The sequence below is a fragment of the Arachis hypogaea genome, chromosome 19, assembly GCF_003086295.3.
Source record: "Arachis hypogaea cultivar Tifrunner chromosome 19, arahy.Tifrunner.gnm2.J5K5, whole genome shotgun sequence".
NCBI classification, from domain to species: Eukaryota; Viridiplantae; Streptophyta; class Magnoliopsida; order Fabales; family Fabaceae; genus Arachis; species Arachis hypogaea.
In genome coordinates this window covers 48,033,387-48,045,758 of record NC_092054.1, presented here as the reverse complement: position 1 = coordinate 48,045,758, position 12,372 = coordinate 48,033,387, and the positions used below count along the sequence as shown (strand labels likewise).

Sequence of the window (12,372 nt, the reverse complement as noted above, 5' to 3'; positions counted from 1 at the left end):
ATTTTAGGAAAAAAATTTTATATTTTCGAACATATTCCAGGAAATTAAATTATTCTATTCTAGTTAAGTGATTTTTCGTGAAAACTCCGGTTCTTACACTATGGCTGGAAGCATTTCATTTTTCACGACTACTTCTGCTCTCCATCACCAACCACGTACTCGTCACTGGCTTTGTAGGTAGCTTCGAAGTCATCATTGCTATCACTGTTCATTCCTTGATACACTTCAACTCTATCATCTTTCATGTCTTAGTGATGTTGAATTCCATTGGCAGCTATATGTTCAAACTGAATATACAACTCAATCTTTAGTTGTTGCACCTGAGTTTGCTGGTGAATATGAAACATACATTGCATACTTGCTTCATCAATGATTGGCATAATATCAAATTATATTAGGCCACTAAATATGATAATGTAATTCCTATACAGAATACTGCTCACCTTCTTTAAGATATCATTCTCTATACTTTGACAGAGATCATATTATAACTCTGCGAACGTCATAGTGCATGGAACCATAAACGAAATTGGATTTTCACTCGCAAAACTCACCAACTCATGTGTATTTTGTATAATCCCACTGTTGTGATATACTATCATATTTGTGGTATCCTCCCTAACACCACTGACACATTAAAACAACTCTCCTTATAATGAAGTAAAATCGTAACGTGCTCCGCTTTTATAGGCAGAGCACCCAACATGCCTCTGTGTGTTGGCTAAGATTTTGCCACGTGACCAACACACCCCTGCATGTTGGCTTGGATATCAACACATCGCCAACACACCCCCTGCCTGTTGTCTTAGATCTAGACATGTGGCCAACACGTATCTCGCATGTTGACTCAGCGCGCCTCCTAGTTCAGTTTATGTTTAACTACACCATTAGTTACTGAAAGATTTGGTTGGCAAAGCAAAAGTCGATCAAAAAAATTTTCGGTGGTTGGGGAGAATCTTACCAAGCTTTGTCGTTGTGGTGCACGGTAATAGTTTAGAAGATCCCTGACTTAGTTGTCTAAATAGAAACACGACCCTAGTTTAATGGGAGTGAAGAGTTACACGGTGTCAGGATACTCCACTGGATAATCTAGAGTTTCAGTCCATGCACTAGAGCGTTATGGCATTGTAAGCCTTTGGTTCAGGTTGACGACACATACTTTTATGAAAAATACAAAGATGTCTTTTTGGTCGTAGTTGCACAAGATAAGAACCAAAATATTGTGCCGATTGCTTTTGCCCTTGTGGAGGGGAGATCGTTGATGCATAGTACTTTTTCCTCAGTAATTTACAAAGGCATGTTATTAGAAAAGATAGAGTGGGGATAATCTTTGATCGACATGAGTCAATACGAGCAGCAATAAATCGTAGCAATGGTGATTAGCAACATCCAAGAGCATGGTGGATGTATTGCAGTAGGCACATCGGTAGCAACTTCTCATGGGCATTCAAGGCCTGGTACTTGCATATGCTTATTGTCAATATAGGTATTTGACGTTACTATTATCTTCACTTATGATGTGTTGGTAGTGCCTAATACGACCATGTACAATGTGATTTGCAAGCTATTCAATGACAGTGGAAGAGTACAACAACAAGTACAAGAAGTTGCAAGAGTAAGGCCAACATATGCCTGGCAGTGCAACATCATTGAACTTCCTTAGTAGGTATTGCCATTTGACGAGGGACATCGATAGGGATCATATGACAAGCCTAGTCGACTGCATCAATTTAGTGTTGAAGGGTGCCCGAAATCTTTCTGCGTTGGCTCTTTTTTTAGCAACATATTATCGGTCGAATGGACTATTTACGTAAAAGAGTGGTGAGACTCACAAGTGCAAGCATGCTAGATTTACTTACTATGAATTTGCCACTCAGAAGATAGAAGCAAATATGCAATATGCAGGAAATATAATTTTGCACTGGTTTGATGGTGCGGGAAATCGAATTTCCCACAGCTTAATCAGCAAGTGCATCGGGTCATCCAAGTAATACCTCAGGTGAGTGAGGGTCGATCCCACGAAGATTGTCAGACTGAGCAAATAATAGTTGTCAGGTTGGACTTACTCAAGCAAACAGTAATAAAGGGTAAGTTGTTCTTGTAAATGCATAAAAATAATAAGCATTTGAGAAAAGCAATAAACAGTTTGGTGTGAAAATAATATGAAGTTAAGGTCTCAAAGATGTTTACTTTTACTGGATTAAAATGTCTTACCAACTATTTTAACAATGAATGATTCATTCTATGGTAAACCATAAGTGTCTAAACCCTAATCTCTTAGCGATTTAGCCTCCTCTAACCTTCATCAACCGCGACTCTCGTGGTCACTTAACTCAGATTAAAGGGTGAAGTTCAAAAAAACTAGTTTATACCACGAAGGCCCTAATCACTCCAAACCGGCTGAATAGATATTGCTTATCCCCATTGGTTTGTGTAATTAGCCGTCTAAGAGAAATCTTTTCAAGCTATAGTTCAAGCCATATAACTCTCTCGAGAATCACAAGAACTCATGTAGAAAAGGGTCACACTCTCGTTCCACCAAGTTCATAAGATTAAGAATGAAAACAATCCTTAGAATTGAATCAAACATATATTAAAATAGAAGAATAATAATTATAATCCATACAAATAAACAGAGCTCCTAACCTTAAGCAAGAGGTTAAGTTGCTCATAACATACAGAGAAAATAGGGTTTCGAAAATGTCTAATGATACGTGATGCAAGATGTCCTAGAAATGGTGCATCTTATTCCTTAAATACTAACCTAATTTGATAAGAAAATAAAATAAAATAATAAATTCTAAACTCAAAAGATATTGTTTGTAAATAAAAATTACAAAAAATAAAATAAAATTGCTAAGAAGTGCAAAATTCACTTGAGAGGCCCAATTGAGTTTGGATTCGGACTACTGCTGGCATTTAACTCCAGAGATGGACGTTAAACACCAAGGGAAAGTGCAACGTTGCTGGCCTATGTCCCCTGCTGGCGTGAAAAGCCGGGTGGGCGTTCAGCGCCCAGGGGGATGCTGACAGCATTTTCCTTTTTAGCTCCAAACTCCGCCAAGTTGCTTCGAATTTTACCTAAAATCATAAAAACATAAGAAAAACTTAAAGTAGCATCCAAATAGGATTTTTGCACTAAAATCAAGTAAAAATAAATAAAAACTAACTAAAAACAACTAGAAAATGCTAGAAAAAGGGTATAAGATGCTCACGCATCACAACACCAAACTTAAACCGTTGCTTGTCCTCAAGTAACCAAAACAATATAAGACCAAGAAGAGAAAATGCTTAAGACTTCGAGTTGTCAATGAAGCTCAGGTCTAGTTACGGAATGGGGCTTATGACACTCTATTCCTGAATAGCCTCAGTATCTCACTATCTTTTGAAGCTCAGAAATATCAGTATCCCTTGGAACTAGAACTTGGATGGTATTATAGATTCTCTTCTTTATGATCTAATTGATTCTTGAGCATAGCTTTTCTTTTTCTTGGTACTTTGCACCTTTGAGCCTAGACATGACTCTGATGAATTGGATCTTTGACGGTTTAGAATTCACAAATGAACTCTCGTTGCAAGTATAGTTTCTAAACCAATAATAATCCCTTCATACAAAAATTTGTTTGTCACAAGTACAAACCCCTAAAATCTATAAACCAAAGTATTTAAACCTCGGGTCATCTCTCAAAGGAATTGCAGGGTAGTGTTCTTGTTATTGGTTATGAGTTGTATATTTTGGGGTTTTGATTAAGGAACAAGAAATCTAAATTGCACAAGAAATAAACTAACAACTAACAAAGCTCTTGGCAAGGTATGAGGACTTCTATCCTCCTCAATTGTGACCACAAATTGTCCATTGCTACCATTTAGTTAACCTCTAACTATGGAGGAAAGTCAAGTGGATGAATTAACTTGATTCCACAAGTCCTAGCCAACTCCCAAGATAAAGACTAGCTTTAGTGGTATCCAAATCAATTAGCAACTTCTAATCATCAATCAACAAAAGAATTAGATAACTCAAGCATCACTAATTACTTCACCTAGGCCAAGAGGAACAAAATCTACACTAAAACCCAACCAAGCATTTCATCAAACACTTGGAAGATACAAAAGAAAAGTATAGGAAATTGATAACTAGAATGAAAGCTAACAACAATTATTACAAGGAATTAATAACAACAATCAAAAGAAACACAATTATCATGAATTACCTCAAATTGAATTGAAAGAAAATAGAATGAACAAAAGTAGATCTACAAACAAAGTAGAAGAAATTATAACAAACAATGGAAGAATGATGAATGTGACAACAAAGAATTCAAGAGTAGAAGTAGAATGATAGTATGAATTAAAACCTAGATCTAAGAACTACACCTAATCCTATTCCTAATCCTAGAGAGAAGTGAGAGTTTCTCTTTCTAAAACTAACTAAAACTATGCCTAAAGTGTGTGTATGGATGTCTAAATGCCTTCCCCTTCATTCCTTGGTTTATTTAGCCTTTTCCCGCCAAAAACACAGCTCCAAATGGGGCTAGAAACCCTCCAAAATTGCCAGACACGAGTTCTTCTTTAAAAATCACGTGCGACGTTCGGCGCGTACACGTACAGTGCGCGTACGCGTCCCTGGAGCATTTCGCAATCCGTGCATAGGCGCGTAGTGCACACGCGCGCCCATAGGCTTTTCCAAATCTTTGGCTTTTTATGATTTCTCCACTTTGTATGCTTTTCTTCCACTCCTTTGATCCTTTCCTAGCCCCTTTTTAATCTGAAATCACTAGCAAATACATCAAGGCATCTAGTGGAATCAAGGGAAGATAAAAAATCATCAAATTAAAAGTCTAAAAAGCATGTTTTCACATCTAAACACAAATATGGAGACAATCACAAAATCATGCTATTTCATTGAATAAATGTGAGGAATGGTTATCAAAATGCTCTAAATTCAACACAAGATAAACCCTAAAAAGGGGTTTATCAACCTCCCCACACTTAAACCTTAGCATGTTCTCATGCTAAGCCAAGAATGAAGTAAAGGGTATGACATTTATTCAATGCAACTAAACATCCTAAATGTAACTAACTATATGAATGCAAATGCTTAGTCAAAACAATTCAATTTCCAAGAGAACATATATAAGCATAAGGGCTAGAGTAATGAGAATCAAAATCCAACCCACAATTGAATTGAATTATCAAAAATGGTTTTACAAACTTGCATGAATAGAATGATGGTGGTGAATACATGAAATTGAGCAATCGAACCCTCACCGGATGTGTATCCGCTCTAGTCACTCAAGTGTTTAGGGGTTGATTCACTCAATTCTTCCCTAATCATGCTTTCCAAAATTTGTTCTTCATCTAACAATCAACAATCATCCAATGCATGCATACAAATATCATGAGGTATTTCTCAAAGGTTGTAATGGGGCTAGGGTCAAGGTAGGATCATATATGGATAAGTGGACTAGAATTTGAATCTTTGATGAGCTTAAACTTTCCCACCTAACCTAAGATGACCTATACAATTAAGTACTAACCTAACTACCCATTTTTCACTTTTTCACATGCTCATGCATTTTCTTTTTTTATTTTCCCAACACTTATGCATTGACTCTTATTGGACTTTACCTTGGGGCATTTTTGTCCCCTTTTTATTGTTTTTCTTCTTTTATTATTTCTTTTTTTATTTTTTTCTTTTTCTTTTCTTTTTCTTTCTCACAATTATTTTTTTTCTTTTTTTTTTCTTTTCTTTCAAGCTACATACAAGAACATCAATGTATAAGGATTATACATTTGATTAATACATGAGTGTGCACCCAATTCCCAAATATATAAATACAAAACACCCTCTTTATCCCAACCAATGTTCCCAATCTCCCCAAACTTGAATAGTAAACACTCTCACTAGCCTAAGCTAATCAAAGATCCAACAATGGACTTTATTGTTTTCCGCTTTAGGCTTGTAATGTGCTAAAATAAAGAATAATTGGGTTAAGCGCAGGCTCAAAATTGGTTGACAATGGAGATTAAAATGTAGGCTATTTGGGTAAGTGAGCTAATAAAATAATGGCCTCAATCATATAAATGCATGAATACAAGGAATAATTGGACATAAAGAATTAAACAAATCAAGGATCACAATCATAGGGAAAGAACAATTTCACACAAGAAGGAAAATAAGTGGTTATAAGATGTAACCACACAATAGGCTCAAAACTCACAATCTTGTGTTCTTAGCTCAAAACATGATCCACAAAATTATGAATTCATGCAAGTTCCATAAAAATTTTCCAATCAATTGGGGTGGTGCCCTATAGATAAATTTCTTGGAAATTCTATCATTTTGACTAAGCATATCCTAAATGCAATGTTGTGATTAAGAATTTCTAAAATTCCTTAGTTGACCCTCTTTTCTACTCAAAACAATCTCTTTTATGCACGAAAGGATTTAACTAGGTTTTCAACAATTCAAAACATTTTTCAAATCACAACCACAAGGCTAAAGTGCAATATATACAATAAAAGTATGCAATAACCAAAATAAAAGTATCCACAATAGCAAATATATACAATAATCCCAAAATAGTGCAAAATAAAGCAAAATAAGATGAACTAAGTGATAGTGTCCGAAAATGTTCACCAAATCCACCGATGGCGACGACGATGACCTCCCCACACTTAAAATGAAGCATCGTCCTCGATGCTACTGATCAGGCTCATGGTGAGGGTCAACAGTCACATCTGGCTCCGGCTGGGGCACTGTCTGGGGCACTGGCTCCTCGGGAGGCTGATGAGTCTCCTGAGTATCCTGTGTCTGTGGAGGGGCCTCCTGCTGAATCGGCTCCTCAACATACTCGTCCTCGTGATCCTCCTCGTCAGAAGCAGGAGAGTCGGGGATAGGAGGTAGCTCAATGCCCTGCGATACAAACACTTGGTCTATGCGATCAAGACGTCGCATGATACGACGCTCGCTGCGCTCCATGAAGTGAAACAGGCACTGCACTAGCTGATATGTCGGCTCGGGTGCTGGTAGTGGTGGTACAAGTGCTACTGCTACTGAAGAAGAAGAGGGTCTTACCACTGCTGTCGACAATGAAGGTCTAGCTACCTCTACTGCTGCTCTAGCTCGAGAGCGGCGCCTAGATGGGGGCATCTCGTGCACCCACGTACCCCACAGAATAGTAACTTCCTTCTCGTTGTCGTCTGGGGGTGGTGGTGTCACGTCGTCGTCCATCCATGGGGCACCGGCTAACTCAACCATCGTAGTGACCATGGTGGGAAATGGTAGGAGGCCACGGATGTGTACTCGCCACATGCCTCGCCTGATCAATCGGGGGAAGTATACCTCCTTCCCCTCCATGGCACAGCCAATCAAAAAGAGCATATCCATCAGAATCTCAGAAAAATGGGTAGTAGGAAGGACATAGTGGGCGAATATCTGCTACCATGTTCTAGCCTCTCTAGACAAATAAGCAAATAGCATCTCCTTGAGCCTTTGGTTGTTAGAGTCCATCACCCAAGGGGCTTCCAGTGTGGCAATAACGCACTTCAGCACCTCATAATCAAAAATGATAGCATTTATTGCTATCTCAGCCTACTGGTATGTACATGTGTCGCCAGTTCGGGGTAAACAATTGATGAGCGGATAATTTATACGCTTTTTGGCATTATTTTTAGTATATTTTTAGTAGAATCCAGTTACTTTTAGGGATGTTTTCATTAGATTTTATGTTAAATTCACATTTCTAGACTTTACTATGATTTTGTGTGTTTTTCTGTGATTTCAGGTATTTTCTGGCCGAAATTGAGTGACTTGAGCAAAAATCAGATTCAGAGGTTGAAGAAGGACTGCTGATGCTGTTGGATTCTGACCTCCCTGCACTCAAAGTGGATTTTCTGAAGCTACAGAACTCAAAATGGCGCGCTTCCAATTGCGTTGGAAAGTCGATATTCAGGACTTTCCAAAAATGTATAATAGTCTATACTTTGGCCGAGTTTAAATGACGTAAAAGGGCATTGAACGGCAGTTCTATGCTGCTGTCTGGAGTTAAACACCAGAAACAAGTCACAAGCCAGAGTTGAACGCCAGAAATACGTTACAACCTGGCGTTCAACTCCAGAAATAGCCTCTGCACGTGTAACATTCAAGCTCAGCCCAAGCACACACCAAGTGGGCCCCGGAAGTGGATTTATGCATCAATTACTTACTTCTATAAACCCTAGTAACTAGTTTAGTATAAATAGGACTTTTTACTATTGTATTTGACATCCTGTATTGTATTTTTGATCCTGTTATCACGTTTTGGGGGCTGGCCATTCGGCCATGCCTGAACCTTTCTCTTATGTATTTTCAACGGTAGAGTTTCTACACTCCATAGATTAAGGTGTGGAGATCTGTTGTTCCTCAAAGATTAATGCAAAGTACTACTGTTTTTCTATTCAATTCAACTTATTCTGCTTCTAAGATATTCATTCGCAATTCAACCTGAATGTGATGAACGTGACAATCATCATCATTCCCTATGAACGCGTGCCTGACAACCACTTCCGTTCTACCTTCGATTGAATGAGTATCTCTTGGATCTCTTAATCAGAATCTTCGTGGTATAAGCTAGATTGATGGCGGCATTCATGAGAGTCTGGAAAGTCTAAACCTTGTCTGTGGTATTCCGAGTAGGACTCTGGGATTGAATGACTGTGACGAACTTCAAACTCGCGAGTGCTGGGCGTAGTGACAGACGCAAAAAGAGGGTGAATCCTATTCCAGTATGATCGAGAACCTCAGATGATTAGCCGTGCCGTGACAGAGCATTTGGACCATTTTCACAAGAGGATGGGATGTAGCCATTGACAACGATGATGCCCTTACAGAAAGCCAGCCATGGAAAGGAGTAAGATTGATTGGATGAAGACAGCAGGAAAGCAGAGGTTCAAAGGAACGAATGCATCTCTATATGCTTATCTGAAATTCTAACCAATGAATTACATAAGTATTTCTATCCTTATTTTCTATTTATTATTAATATTAGAAAACTCCATAACTATTTTATATCCGCCTGACTGAGATTTACAAGGTGACCATAGCTTGCTTCAAGCCGACAATCTCCGTGGGATCGACCCTTACTCACGTAAGGTTTATTACTTGGACGACCCAGTGCACTTGCTGATTAGTTGTATCGAAGTTATGAATGAAAAACGATTTATTAAGACGTGCGTACAGAGTTTCTGGCGCCGTTGCCGGGGATTGTTCGAGTTTGGACAACTGACGGTTCATGTTGTTGCTTAGATTGGGTAATTTTCTTCTTATTTTCAAAAAGTTTTCAAAAAAAAAAATTTCAAAATCTTTCAAAAATTTCTCCTTTGTTTTCGAAAAAATTTTAAAATAAAAATATTTTCAAAAATATATTTTTCTTCAGAATTTTTAAGAATGAATTCTAGTGTATCATGAAGCATGTTGAAGCCTGGCTGGCTGTAAAGCCATGTCTAATTCTTCGTGATAGAGAATGTCAGGCGTGTCATGTCTGAGTTACATACTAAAGCTTGGCTGGCTATTAAGCCATGCCTGACCCTTTGATTGGAGCTTTAGACTAAAGAGCATAAGATTCCTGGAATTCATATTAAAAATTTTGGAATCCTTATTTTTCTTTTTCAAAATGATTTTCGAAAAAATTAAAAGAAAATACAAAAAATCATAAAATCAAAAAAATCAAAATTATTTTGTGTTTCTTATTTGAGTCTTGAGTCAAATTTCAAGTTTGGTGTCAATTGCATTTTTTCTAAAAATTCTTTGCATTTTTTGAAAAATTCATATATTCATGGTGTTCTTCATGATCTTCAAGTTGTTCTTGGTAAGTCTTCTTGTTTGATCTTGATGTTTTCTTGTTTTGTGTCTTTTCTTGTTTTTCATATGCATTCTTGAAATCTTAGTGTCTAAGCATTAAAGATTTCTAAGTTTGGTATCTTGCATGTTTTCTTTGCATTAAAAATTTTCAAAAATATGTGCTTGATGTTCATCATGATCTTCATAGTGTTCTTGATGTTCATCTTGACATTCGTAGCATTCTTGCATGCATTCCTTGTTTTGATCCAAAAAGAAAAGAGAAAAACATGAAAATGATGTTTTAAATTTTTCTCTTTCATCATTAAAAATTCAAAAACAAAAAAAAATCAAAAAATTATCTTTCCTTTTTTCTCTCATAAATTTCAAAAATTTGGATTGACTTTTTCAAAATTTTTAAAATTCAATTGTTTCTTATGAGTCAAATCAAATTTTCAATTTAAAAATCTTATCTTTTCAAAATCTTCTTCAAAAATCAAATCTTTTTCATTCTTCTTAGTTATTTTCGAAAATTTTAAAAAAATATTTTTCAAAAATCTTTTTCTTATTTTTATCACATAATTTTCGAAAATAACATCATCAATTAATGTTTTGATTCAAAAATTTCAAGCTTGTTACTTGCTTGTTAAGAAAGATTCAAACTTTAAGTTCTAGAATCATATCTTATGATTTCTTGTGAATCAAGTCATTAATTGTGATTTTAAAAATCAAATCTTTTTCAAAACTAATTTCTATCATATCTTTTCAAAAATATCTTTTTATCTTATCTTTTTCAAATCATATCTTTTTCAAAAATTTGAAATTAAAATATCTTTTCTAACTTCTTATCTTCTTATCTTTTCAAAATTGATTTTCAAATTTGTTTCAACTAACTAACTAACTTTTTGTTTGTTTCTTATCTTTTTCAAAACTACCTATCTAACTCTCTCTCTTCAATTTTCGAAAATATCTCCCTCTTTTTCAAAAATTCTTTTTAATTAACTAATTATTTTAATTTTTGATTTCAATTTTATTCCTAATTTTCGAAAATTACTAACCTTTTTCAAAAACTATTTTCGAAAATCACTAACTCTTTTTCAAAAATTATTTTCGAAAAGTCTCATTCTCTCTCATCTCCTTTTATTTAATTATTCATCTACAAACACTTCATCTCACCCAAATTCGAACCCCCTCTTCCATCTGTGTTCGAATTTTTTCTTCTTCTTTTCTTCTACTCACACAGGGACCTCTATACTGTGGTAAATAGGACCCCTATTATTATTATTATCTTCCTGTCCCTCTTTTTCATATGAGTAGGAGCAAGGACAAGAATATTCTTGTTGAAGCAGATCCAGAACCTGAAAGGACTCTGAAAAGGAAACTAAGAGAAGCTAAATTACAACAATCCAGCAAGCACCTTTCAGAAATTTTCGAACAAGAAGAGGAGATGGCAGCCGAAAATAATAATAATGCAAGGAGGATGCTTGGTGACTTTACTGCACCTAATTCCAATTTACATGGAAGAAGCATCTCCATTCCTGCCATTGGAGGAAACAATTTTGAGATGAAACCTCAATTAGTTTCTCTGATGCAGCAGAACTGCAAGTTTCATGGACTTCCATCGGAAGATCCTTTTCAGTTCTTAACTGAATTCTTGCAGATCTGTGATACTGTTAAGACTAATGGAGTAGATCCTGAAGTCTACAGGCTCATGCTTTTCCTTTTTGCTGTGAGAGACAAAGCTAGAATATGGTTGGACTCTCAACTTAAGGATAGCCTGAACTCTTGGGATAAGCTGGTCAAGGCTTTCTTAGCCAAGTTCTTTCCTCCTCAATAGCTGAGTAAGCTTAGAGTGGATGTTCATACCTTCAGATAGAAAGAAGGTGAATCCCTCTATGAAGCTTGGGAGAGATATAAAGAACTGACCAAAAAGTGTCCTTCTGACATGCTTTCAGAATGGACCATCCTGGATATATTCTATGATGGTCTATCTGAATTGGCTAAAATGTCATTGGATACTTCTGCAGGTGGATCCATTCATCCAAAGAAAACGCCTACAGAAGCTCAAGAACTCATTGACATGGTTGCTAATAACCAATTCATGTACACTTCTGAGAGGAATCCTGTGAGTAATGGGACGCCTATGAAAAAGGGAGTTCTTGAAATTGATACTCTGAATGCCATACTGGCTCAGAATAAAATATTGACTCAGCAAGTCAATATGATTTCTCAGAGTCTAAATGGAATGCAAGCTGCATCCAACAGTACTCAAGAGGCATCTTCTGAAGAAGAAGCTTATGATCCTAAAAACCCTGCAATAGCAGAGGTAAATTATATGGGTGAACCTTATGGAAACACCTATAATCCATCATGGAGAAATCATCCAAATTTCTCATGGAAGGATCAACAAAAGCCTCAACAAGGCTTTAATAATGGTGGAAGAAATAGGTTTAACAATAGTAAACCTTTTCCATCATCCACTCAGCAACAGACAGAGAATTCTAAGCAGAATTCATCTAGCTTAGCAAATTTAGTCTCTGATCTATCTAAGGGCA

General features: G+C 36.4%; 1 non-coding gene across 1 annotated transcript; it reads right to left on the bottom strand.

Moving 5' to 3' along the window:
* Positions 1 to 11,660: 11,660 nt before the first annotated feature.
* Positions 11,661 to 11,768, bottom strand: LOC112780374 (small nucleolar RNA R71). The gene has a single exon (XR_003191215.1). It is a non-coding gene; the product is annotated as a small nucleolar RNA R71 (small nucleolar RNA).
* Between the last annotated feature and the right edge of the window lie 604 nt (positions 11,769 to 12,372).